Source organism: Lolium rigidum, chromosome 2 (assembly GCF_022539505.1).
Source record: "Lolium rigidum isolate FL_2022 chromosome 2, APGP_CSIRO_Lrig_0.1, whole genome shotgun sequence".
In the NCBI taxonomy this organism is placed as follows: Eukaryota; Viridiplantae; Streptophyta; class Magnoliopsida; order Poales; family Poaceae; genus Lolium; species Lolium rigidum.
In genome coordinates this window covers 98335309-98347380 of record NC_061509.1, presented here as the reverse complement: position 1 = coordinate 98347380, position 12072 = coordinate 98335309, and the positions used below count along the sequence as shown (strand labels likewise).

The 12072-nt window shown below is 44.5% G+C and overlaps 1 long non-coding RNA gene across 1 annotated transcript; it reads right to left on the bottom strand.

Moving 5' to 3' along the window:
* Positions 1 to 4681: 4681 nt before the first annotated feature.
* On the bottom strand, positions 4682 to 5604 carry LOC124686974. Its single transcript, XR_006998031.1, has 3 exons — positions 5102 to 5604; positions 4875 to 4972; positions 4682 to 4786 (listed from the first exon to the last, which is right to left on the bottom strand). It is a non-coding gene; the product is annotated as an uncharacterized LOC124686974 (long non-coding RNA).
* Positions 5605 to 12072: the final 6468 nt, after the last annotated feature.

The window sequence follows — 12072 nt, the reverse complement described above, 5'->3', positions numbered from 1 at the left end:
CACCCGACTCCTTCATGGGTGATGCTCGTTCTAGTGGTTTTGCTCCCGCCGCCATCCCGACCTCCCGGCTATGAAGAAACAAGTGAGCAGGCTTAGTTGGTTTCAGCGTCACATCCTTTGCATGAACATTGAGATCCATAAGGAGAACTATGCGGCCAGCCGAGAGCGTTCGAGATTAAGCATACTCGGGCGGTTATTCCGCACAAGCTCGGTGGTGAGCAAGGTCCCCCGCCTCAGCCTCCAGCTCACCCGAGTTACGATGGGTGGCATTTTGCACAGGTTCCGTGGAGTGATCTTGATGATTGCATTCAAAGGTCCAACCTCACTCGCCGCTCTCCGGATGCCCCTGACACTGATGAAGATGAAGAAGAAGAAGCGGCGTACCAGTCCGATGATGAAGATGGCTCCGAGTGATCTCCATGGGGCGAGTAGCATCGCGCTTGTCCCCTTTTTGGCGTCTCGATGCCAAAGGGGGAGAAGTGTTCTATTAGGAACTCTCTCGGGAATTTGCATGGTTTGGGCACAAGCATATGCGTTTATCACTCTTTTATTGCTTGTGTTCCCTCTTATTTGAACTATTTGGTTTGCTTGTGTTCCGTTTAAAACTATGTGCTTTGTGGTGTGAGACATTGTTATGGTATTCAGATTTCTATATGTTTTTTTTGAGGGCGGATTTCTATATGTTGAGATCAAGGCTATTATATTATGTGTGATGATGTATCTCCGTATTATATATCTACACATGGGTATGATTTCTAGCATCCTATCTCAACATCATTTGTGTCTATGTCTCTTGTTAGAGCTCATGTTGGATACCTCTTGTGTTGAGGCACCTCGCTCCTATGTGTTGTGTATTTGTATTCAAATGCAAATTACTTATATGCACACATGTAGGGGGAGTGCCTCTATGTTTTGCCATCATGCTTGTCTCTATAGTGATTCTCTTGCAAATCAGTATATTGTCATCAAACACCAAAAAGGGGGAGATTGAAAGAACATCTCTCATATTATGTTTTGTGTGTTTGATGTCAATGTATGTGATACACTAATGTTTGTTTAAGTGGTACAGGGACTATATAGATACTTTTTTATGTGTGTTGGATGTGGTCAGTTCTGTCAAAAAGAAGCAGCAAAAAGATCATCAGGCCGGATAATCCGGGCCGGATATTTCCAAAATATCCGGCCCCCAGTTTTCGGCTAAGGATTTGAAGTTTTGTGGCTCAGTATGATTCTGGATAGGGGCCGGACATTTGCCCGGATATTGTCCCAGTTTTGTCCCAAGGCCGGATTATCCGGGCCGGACATTTCCGAAATATCCGGGCCCCTCGAAAATGGCTAAGGACCTGAAGAAAAGCAAGTCTGGATAGAGGCCGGATATTTGGCCGGACATTCTCCCGGTTTTGTACCTGAGGCAGGATTATCCGGGGGGGGGGGATTATCCGGCCCTTACTTAGGCCGGAATATCCGGCCCCCTGAAGCCCCAACGGCTGGATTTTGGGGAGGGGTATTTATACCCCTCTTCTTCTTCCTTCCTCCTTTGCTCAATCATTGCACAAGAAATCTGCCAAGCTTCACCTCCATTAAAGCCACCTCAAGAAACACAAGATTTGCAAGATCTCCTTCCTCCCCCAACCAAAACTCTTGATCTTTGGAGATTCGAAGGAGAAGACACCGATCTACATCCTCACCGAAGCGTTTTTCGTTTCCCCCTCATTTGTTTGAGGGATCTCATGCTAGTGTTCCTATTTGGTTCCCTAGTTGATTTGTGTTGATGTGTTGTTGTTGTTGTATTGTTACAGATCTGGGAGCCTCCAATTCAGTTGTGGATGTGTGCCCCAAGAACCTTGTAAAGGCCCGGTTTCCGCCTCGAGGAAATCCATTAGTGGAAGTGGGCTAGGCCTTCGTGGCGTTGCTCACCGGAGATGTGAGTGAAGCCTTCGTGGCTGTTGGTTTGACTTTCGTAGCAAGCACACTCCTCCAAACGTAGACGCACCTTCTTGCAAAGGAAGGGGACTACGGGAATCATCTCCGTGTCTTCACGTGCTCCACTCTCGGTTACCTCTATCCTATTCTATCTCTTATATTGCGTAGCTATATCTTGCTTAGTTGCTTATCTTGTCATATAGGTAAATTCACTTAGTTGCATATCTAGAGAATTTACCTTTGTATCAAGCCTAAATTGAAAAAGAACTAAAAATTGGTTAGCACCTATTCACCCCCCTCTAGGTGCGGCATACGATCCTTTCATCCACCCACACAAGGCACCTTGTATTTGCTGTGGCCATGGGAATCATGGGATATTTTATGATTTGCCACACTTTTCTTTAAAGTGTTTATTATTTGCCACACTAGAGGTGGTGGCGCTCGCGGATGGCTCCGCACGGGGGTCACTAGAGGGGTGACATGCTTGCCTTGCGCCAGCGCGGACTTGCGCAACTGGACAACAAGGCCATTCCACTGAGGGAGCTCCTAGGATCGGTCTGCGCGACATCTTCTACACCTCCTCCTCGGTGAGGTCCAGCGGATGGACCTCTGGGTTGACGAGCTGAAGAAGCCGATGTCGCCGAGGTAGCATGCGCGCCAACATGGATTGAGCTTCGAGGACCTGAAGGTGTCCTAGTTCGGGGAGTTCATCCCGTACGCCGGATCATCCCCCAGATCCGGCGGGAGGAAGGACTGGTGGCGACGGATCTCCTCACGCCGCTCGCGCCCTTCGCGCAGGACAAGATGGACCGACAACATCGTTGAATTGAGGAGCCAACCCGACGACAGGTTGATGTTCGACCATGGCACTAGTCGCTCCTCGTCGAACAACTGGTGTGCGTAGTCCACCTACACGTACTGGCGGCCACGTTGCTTCTTCCGGCCGCTCGAAGAACCCGCTTCGTGGTCGTTCTTCGAGCACCAGAAGTCCACCCTTTTCCCATGACGGTGACATGCCCCCCTTAAAAGGATGGGAAGATGCTCGCCTTCAATGCCCTAGCACTGAAACCCAACGGCGGCCTCGCCGACACTAAGCACATAAGGCAAGGCACACAATTAACGTGGAGCAAAAATGAGCATCGATGCCACCCCACCACTACCGGTGTAGTGGCGCGCAGAAGGCGAAGCAGACGCAGTCGCTAGTAGGCAGGCCCGTGGGAAAATGACGCGGACGCGTGCGCTAATCGCGATGTGTCCGTGACTATGCATTCTGAATGTAAATTTAGGCGGCGAATGCAAATCTTCTCTACGATCTACTTTTGGATCTGGTTCTGAACTTTTCCTTCATGGAGCCCGACCAATCATTTGTGCGATCCAAACTGCATCTTCTAGCTAGTTCTGGTCACGAGAAGAAGTACTATGCAATCTTCTTCACCCTGAGCAGCTAATGGACCACCCATCCTGCTTGGACCAAGCACATGAAAGAAACAGCCGGAAGAAAGTTCCAAGCTACAAATATTTGTATCCAACACCCATGTCCAACTTGCCAAAATGCAGAAACAAACATCTTCCCCTAAAAATCCACGGGCGCCGCTACAAGAGAAGAGTAGAAATGACAGTAACGGGAGGCCCCAGAAAATAAGAAGCAAAAAAAAGAGGATGATCTGGCTGCAAGGCAGCTAGCCAGCCAGGTTCAGCTCATCTTCATCCACAGGAAAAAGGGGTAGCTCACACGAGTATATAGTACTAGACGAACAGGCGGGCTTCGCCCCGCCGCCTGCACAGCGTCTTGCCACAACCTGACCAGCGAGGTAGAGCTGGGGGCGTTTCAAGAAGCAGTGACATGTTATAGAAATGGAACCCTGGCACTAATTAAGCCTGGCCTTCGATCACCTGGCCTACAAGTCTCTCCGAGGTACCTACCCTCAGTTTTCTCAACAATCAAGCCCCATTATAAGAAGTCAAAATAATTAAGTAAAAGAAGTAAAAGCTCATCAATTATGCTGAACTTATATGCCAAAGTGATTTGACCGTACCATATACTATTGTGGATTATCTATCTTTCAGTTTGGAACAACTCTTTCAGTCCATACATCTTTATATTACATATGTACATAAAAGTACATTTCATCTACCGGAACAGAAAAGAAAAGGGAGTCATATAACTATAGATGGGTTTTCTTTTCCAATCCATCCCAGTCGGCCAGTCCAAGTCTTTGATATTAGTCCCTGAAGCTCTGAAAAGGAAGTGTTGCTCTTTTGTCATGTGATCTAAAGAAAATAATACACAATACCCGAAAATAAAATGATCTTGTCGAGACATGAATATACCTCACAAACCAATCCAATAATATAAAAAAGGAACTTTGTTGACAATTAAATCAGCAAAGCATTAGATATTTAATCAGTACTTTTTTTATCAACGGAAACAGGAGAAGTGAAACAAAATAGTAATTATCTTAGGCAACAAAACCCACATACTTATTTACTTACTGGGATGAAAAAATTAGAATTACTGATCATGGCTGATACTATAAACCTAGTGACATTTTGGATGGAAGATTTCAGATAGTTTGGTCGTTGAAAAAATAACCCAGATGGTGAGTTGGTATAAGAATCCAAAATGTAAACCTCAATATATGTGCTCCTTTTACATTACTGAATCAACCGTTAGATAGAATATTAAGCACACAGATGTAGCATAGATGGTATCGAAAATTAAACGACTGCGAGAAGAAATAGGTAGGATCTACCATACAAAAAATACCGAGTCACTAAATTGTACAATGAAATAAATAAATCCCTACTTGGAGGAGTGTTAGCCAGCCCATCAAATGTATTCAATGGATGTGTGAGGATGGACCTGTTCCACCAATGCATTGCACACTAAAAACTGAACAACTGTTGGTAAAAAATTATGAGAAGAAATGGTAAAGCAGTTGGCACCATACCAATCTACCCTTAGGAGAGAATGCATAGTAGGTCCCAGCAAGAATACTTCCGGCAATCATATGAAGGAACACGTCAACTCCAAGAACATGGCAGTAAGCTGCTCAGTCGCATAGAGAAACAAGTATGAGTCATTTTAGTTCTGAGGTAACTGAGGTAAGGCATCTAGGATTGGGAAATATAAATAGACATAGGTAGGGAGACTTTGTCAAGTTCAGAGGTAGACAACCTTCCATCGATGTGATGAACCACCTCTTGATCATGCTGGCAGTTTCTCGGATGCTGAAGCTCTAGTACAATTTCATGCCACGGGAAGTCATAAGATGATAATCACAATATCCCTTGTCTACGCAAATCATGTTGTATTGGGACCTAATCTGATATTTTGTATATCAGACACTTCTCTGTTTCTAACAGATTCAAGGCTTTATAGTGTTGCACCTATCCTGCATCTAGGCATCACAACAGCTGCCTGCCTAGATTTCCCTGCATTATCTACTATCAATACGACCGCAAAGACACCAAATGAAATTGCCTTATTGCCTTGGTTACTATCCAATGCTATAGTTACCTGGGTCCCAAGGAAGCAGACCAAAGGCCTCCTAGGAACACCTTAAATTCCACAGCAATTGACCACCTTCGTTTTATAGAAATTGTAGCAGCAAAATATTGGCTCAAGGAACACCACGACCATTGTCCAGCTGCAACTGCAAACCGTGCCAGCGGATAAAAAAACTGTTTAGTCTGACCGGTAAGAAAACATTAGGAGTACTTGTTTGATTCATCATCCCATACCGTCCATCACACAAGAATAATCATTCTCCGAAGCTGGTTCATTTTTACCAACTTCTAGAGATAAGTTCCCATGATAACAGTAGTTTCTGTAACTCCAAAAATCAGCGGTGGTTGTTTGGAGTTTGACATTACAAAATATATGATGCCACATATAGGAGTAGATGTCCATGCCTCAATTGTTGTGAAACATTATTTTTTTGTCACTTGTCAGTAACTGTGGCAAATAATGATCCAGAACTGGCTACTCCTTCCTATAATGTGAAATTCATGAATGCATAAATCTGATAGTATTCATTTGTACAATTGTTGGGAGACAATAATCAAGATACAGGTGACTATTATATTTTCGTTATTGTATTTTCACAGTACCATATGCAGCCACATGCAGCTATAAAATTGAGGAATAAGAATAGTAATACCTTAGCAGTAAGAGGAAGAACAACCAAATTGCAGTGCAAATGCAAAAAAAAAAAAAAGGTATATATGCAGTGTGCTTAGCAATAGCAAAATATTGACACTGGATTAGATTAAACAACTGGAAGGGGGTGTCACGGGAGAGTTTGTGCTCAGGGGCACATGAGGAAAGATGAGGAAGATGGTTTGGTGGGAGAAGAGGGTGGCGACTTAGGGCTGCCCATCGTCAAACAAAGCAAAGATCAATAATAGTGTACAATGTGGCACATAAGACTCGAGGAAGAAATAGGTTGTTTCAAGTGCGCCCTCTAGGATGATAAGCATGAAGGCATGCCATCCATTCGCTAGAATAAAAGACCATACCTATCTATCGTATTGTTCTGACAATAGAGTTAGAAAAAGTAAAATTATAGGTCACCTAAAAATTGTATAAATAAAAGCACCAAGACATGCTGTGCCCTTTCATGAACTCCAACTCTCTCGGATGTGTGCTCCTTGTTTTTTTCTGTGCAATCTTTCCATCAAGTATTAGTACATACGGCCAGTGTGCATGTCTACAACATCAAAGCCAGAAGTGAAACTCAATGAAGCAAAAAAAGAATTCATGGAAAAAAAACGAACTCCTGGCTGACACAACCACATACTTTTACTCAAACAGCTGAAGTGCACACTCGAGATAAAAATAATACAAATAGGAAGATTGGAAGAGGACCTGGAAACACGCGCCACACCAAGATGTTGGCAGGAGGGAGGAGGCGTCTGTCTAGCGGGGCGGGGGTAGGGAACGACGTCCCATGTAGGATGGAGATCGCAGGTGGGGCATTTAGGAGAAGATGGCACCTCGACTAACAACACTGGGAAACAAAGACAATAACTTATACAGCGAATAAATTATGAGTTCATAAATTATAACATCTCTAGTTTGATGGCTCAGCAGCATAAATTATAGTAGTACTTCCTACAGGGTTACAGCATGTCACATTAAGGATTCCTTGACCTTCTTGATATAAATTCTTTGACCCTTCTAGGCAAAAATGGACTTCGAAAGTGTGACAATACATGTTCCTTCCCTCAAAGCAACTGCATGTGTTTTGTTTATCCTTAGCAGAACACTGCAATTCTTAGACCATATGGTGAGCCTAATAAAAATGCACTATGGCCAGAAGACTATTCAATTTCCTCAAAACTCATCTACATGGTATAACATAGTACTATGTGTGAAATATGACATTGCCTAGAATGTTTCATTATCCATACTAATAGCTGTAAAATTCACCAACGACAATAAAAGTTTGTTGTAGTTGGCAAAAGGAAGGCATCACATAATGCATCTTCCGAAAGGCACCAAAACAACACATATATATTATCTATACCTCATGTTCCTGAATAAATGAAGTGTGGCACTACCAAAAGCACCAAAACAACAACAGACCAGTAAATGGTATTAATAAAAACCTAAACAATCAAATATTTCTCAAACTATCACACAATCCTTTCAAGAGAAAATCAGTATATCTTCAATCGAAGCGAACAAAACTCATATATGTACAGATTTATCTTAGTAATGGATATATTTAATCAAGAAAGTACAAAAACGGACTAAATCGATTACCTCCACGGCAGCTGGTGGCGAAGCCTGGTTGCTATAGAGAATGGAGGTGGTGGAGGGAGAGCTGGGTGTGGTGAGCGGCGTCGGTTGGCGAACGGGCGTGCTCGAGCAGCAGATAAACGCGGGGAGCTTCGGCAGCTGAGCGGCGAGTGTAGCGAGAAAGGAAGGAGGGCGGGATGGTCCAAGGCAGGGCGAAGGCGGTGTTGTGGAGGTCACTTGAGGAGGATGGAGCTGGAGAGAAGGCCATCGACATGAAGGTGGGCCGGGCGCGTGCAGCCTGAGGGGAGCGGGAGGTGGCTGCGCTGGGCATAGCCGGTGGGAGCACGTCATCGCGCGCATGGACGCGCAGGGAGGCGTGGCAGGGAGCCAGCACGGGGCGAGTCAGCCACGGCAGAGGCACGTGGCGAGTCAGCCATGGTGGAGCCGGGCTTGGGCAGGCGGCGCATGAGCCAGCAGGACGTGATGGTCGGGGGCGGTGCACGCAGGCGGATGGAGGCGCAGAGCCAGAACAGCACACGGCATGGGGGCCCCCGGCCGCAGCCGGAGCGGCGCGAGGGGCGAGCGGGAGCCGGGGGCGGGTGGAGCTTGCCGGCAGGGGCGAGCGCGTGCGGGCGTGCAGCCGGAGGGCAGCTAGACAGGCGGAGAAGGCGGCACGGAGCAGCGGGTGCGGATGTGCAGGGGGCGTTGCGGCGGCGGAGCTGGAACTGCCTTTTATCTCTTTCTTGCCATAATTATTCAACCAACTTAACTTTATGTTTTGGTTTATATTGGAATGATCATTATTAACCAATTCAAATCAAGAAATTCCTAAATGCCAACTGAACATATGTAAATTTGAGTGATTCATGAGCGAAGAAGAATAGCTTACGAATATGAAGCACTTCGCTAATAATAAGCATATATGCTTAGTATTGCAGCTGTAGCAACACTGACACTAATACCAAAGCTTAAATGATAGACATTGCAGCTGTAACACATTAAATCACACCCTCCGATCATCTCTTGTGAACCATTGAAAGACACTACTTAAAAAGTCTTCTGTTTCGAGATGTTGTAGGAATCTATACCATACGACACCAAAATCATGTGTTTATCCTATTCCTAAGTCATCTAATTCCTGCCATCCAAAGAGACCTTATATATTTTAAAAACCTCTTATATGAAGATGGTTATGACGCAATCAATTATATTATTAAAAAACACAAAAAGAATAGAAATCATGTAGATTACTGTATATGAATAAAAAAGATTATGTAGATCTACATGTGTTTACAAAACAAAAACTATAAAACAATAAATAATAGAAATCATGTGGATATTTGTATACGAATTAAGAAGACCGTGTAGATCTACATGTTGACAGAACACAAACCTGCAAAATGGATAAGCGCTTTGTATCTCTTGCATTGTGTTCCTGTATCCCTTGCTGAACCGAGCTGGGCAATGAGGTTGACATAAACATGGTAATATAAGTTGCTAGTGTTGTAGGCTCTTTCCTTGCAACAAACCACGGAAATCATGTTCGAACAATTAATAAACGAATCAGAAACTTCATATATCAATGGTGAATTGAATTGTTAATAGCAGAAAATACTGTTGAAAGTTTAATTTCTAGCTTCAACAAAGATCCAGGTACGCTACTGCTGTTTTGTAGTGTGTGTCCATTGTATTTAGAACATGGTGCAAACAGTAGATAGTAAAATGAAAAACAGAACATTAATTAGGTTAAGAAGATTACAAAATAATATATTATTACACCATTTTCAATCATGGAAAACAAACAGTCTTCCTTTCATGCTAGCCCTGCACAAAGGATATTAGAGAGGGACCTTGGACTTGGCTGGACTTGGCTGAACTCAGACTTGACTCAATTCACTACAGGTTCAGTTCTCAAAATTTTGCCATCATAAATATAATCATAAATGGATAAAGCACAAAAGTTGTAGTTTATCACTTAAAATCCAAGATACTCCTAAAGCTAAAAATGGATTCACAAAATATTCCACCCATGTGCAATTCTAAATAAAGCTTGCAATTCCTATTATTTATGCGTTGATTAACTTGACGTTAAATTTAAGTGATTTATCTAGCCGAGGTATAGATTTTTTTCATAATAGCAATTTGTATTTTAAACATAAAGAAAATAACACTCCATACGGTTGGTTCTTCACATTTTCTTGTTAAAGTTATTAATATAACTTATGTTACAACTCAAGATCAGTCCACCCAACTGACTTCAACATGCAATGTACTCACAACATATCTAACTTTGTAAGTAGTGGCTATAGAAGATAATTATGTGATTAAAAAATATACTAAATAGGAAATTTAAGCATAGGAAGTTACTTGCGTGTTGACTGGGAATAGGGGCATCTGGCTACCAATACCAAGGATGTGAGCAGCTGCACCAACAACCCAATGTAGTTCCTTCCATTGGCTGCCTCGAGGGCGACACACATTTATTTCAAGCAGACATCAGTTCACCTTCCTCTCCATGTATAAACCATATCTGGATAGTATGATCTACTTGGCGGAATTAGAAGCTGGCTTGCAGTCTGCATTAACCTGGAAGTCTGCCCCTCCGTGCATTAATCATACTGGGATGGTTTCATCCACTTGGCTGGAATCACAGGAGGAGTTAGAGCTACTGAAGAAGATCACCGAAACAAGCAAGAGAGCATGCTGAGAAACGGTAAATTAGATAAAGTGGTACAATTAAACCATCTAAATGACAGCCAACGAATATAGATTATAAGCTTGCATAACTCAATGGATACTGAGTACTACTGCAAAATGCAGCCTAACAGAAATTAAATTTATAGGTACCACTTCCAGGAAATTTTCAGTACAATTTATATATAGCAGAGATCTAGCTACATACTGCTGCAAAGTGAACCACACAAAAATTAAAAAATTAAAGCAATTGCAGAAAAGGAGTCACAATAACACAACACTGGAGATCTGCACCCCAGAGGGGACCTCTCGACCTGATGTGGCTCCCGTGGGTTGTCAGGGGATTCTCTGCAGGTTGCATGCCCCACGGCCTCCTGCGCGGGCACTTACGAAGAGTGGATTAAGACAGTTTTGCAAACACTACTTTTTCCCCAAATATTTGAAACCCTAGTTCATCTGATATCCCCAATTTAAGTAGATCCCTTACCCCCTAAGATTCAAATGATTAAAGTGTGCTGGCTCACCAAAGGATCTCGCCGTCGTCGCTGGCTACAACGGCGTCGGGCTCGCCTCCTAAGTTTTGCGGGTCAGCTCGCGCCCAGCGACCTTGCAGTCCACCACACCGAACTGTGGCTGCGCGGCTTTGTGCGCTTGCCGTCGTTGAGGCTCTACACCATGCCAGAGATGGCAACACGCCGTCGCTGCAGTCGCGGGGATAGCCGCGCGCTCGCGTCCGGGTCGCAAAGGACGCCGGCAAGCACCACACGACGAAGCCGCGCGCTGGCCAAAGCTGCACGCAACTCCGGCGAAAGGAGCTCACGGGCGTTGTCTTTTGTGCACTATTTTGCGCCGGCCATGGCTCCGCCGCCATAACTGCGGAGCTCTGTTCTGGTTGGGCTAGTGAAGGGCGCCGTCGCCGTTTTGAGCAGAGAGGAAGGGCGGCAAGGAAGAGAAGGCTAGGGTGAGTGGCCAAAGAAGTGGCTAGAAGAGCGTCGGGGCATGGGCCGGCGATGGCGGCAGCGGAACCAAACCCTAGCTTCTCCCCATGAGATCGGCCGGAGCGAGGTCGCAGTGAAGAAAGAGGATGGGATTTTTTCTGTATTTTTGTTTTACTCTGACAAACGGAGAAGGGTCCATCAGCAGACAGTCACACAATCGCGCGAGCGGCAAAGCCCTGAGAAGCCACCGATTGCAACAGGATTAATTCTTTTAAATAATGGACATGTACGTACAGCCACACATGCCCGTCCATCCACCCGATGCGTCGCCAGTTGCATATGCCTTCCCTTTCCTTATCCCCGACGCCGCCGCTGCACACCACATGTTCTAATCCGCCTGCCTTTGTCGCGTCTCCTTCTTCTCCTCCTGTCCATGATAGGTTCGCATGGGTGCTTGCTTGCCACTTGAGCCAGGGCGTGAACAGGGCATGAAGAGACCGTCAGCTATATACCCCCTTTTGAATGATTAGGGCATCTCCCACTCATCTATTTAGGACACGAACTGTGTTTTTGTCAAAAAAAAAGGACATGAACTGTGTTCGTTTAATTCATTTAGGTCGGTTCGCGAACATATTCACCTTTGGTCCGTTTGGGTTGGGTTAAACCCAATGGCCAGCCTCATTTATTTTCTTTAATAATATATGTCATATTTAATCATAATTTACATAAGGCAAAGAAATAAAAAAGGACATTAATTTACTCCTCGTCATC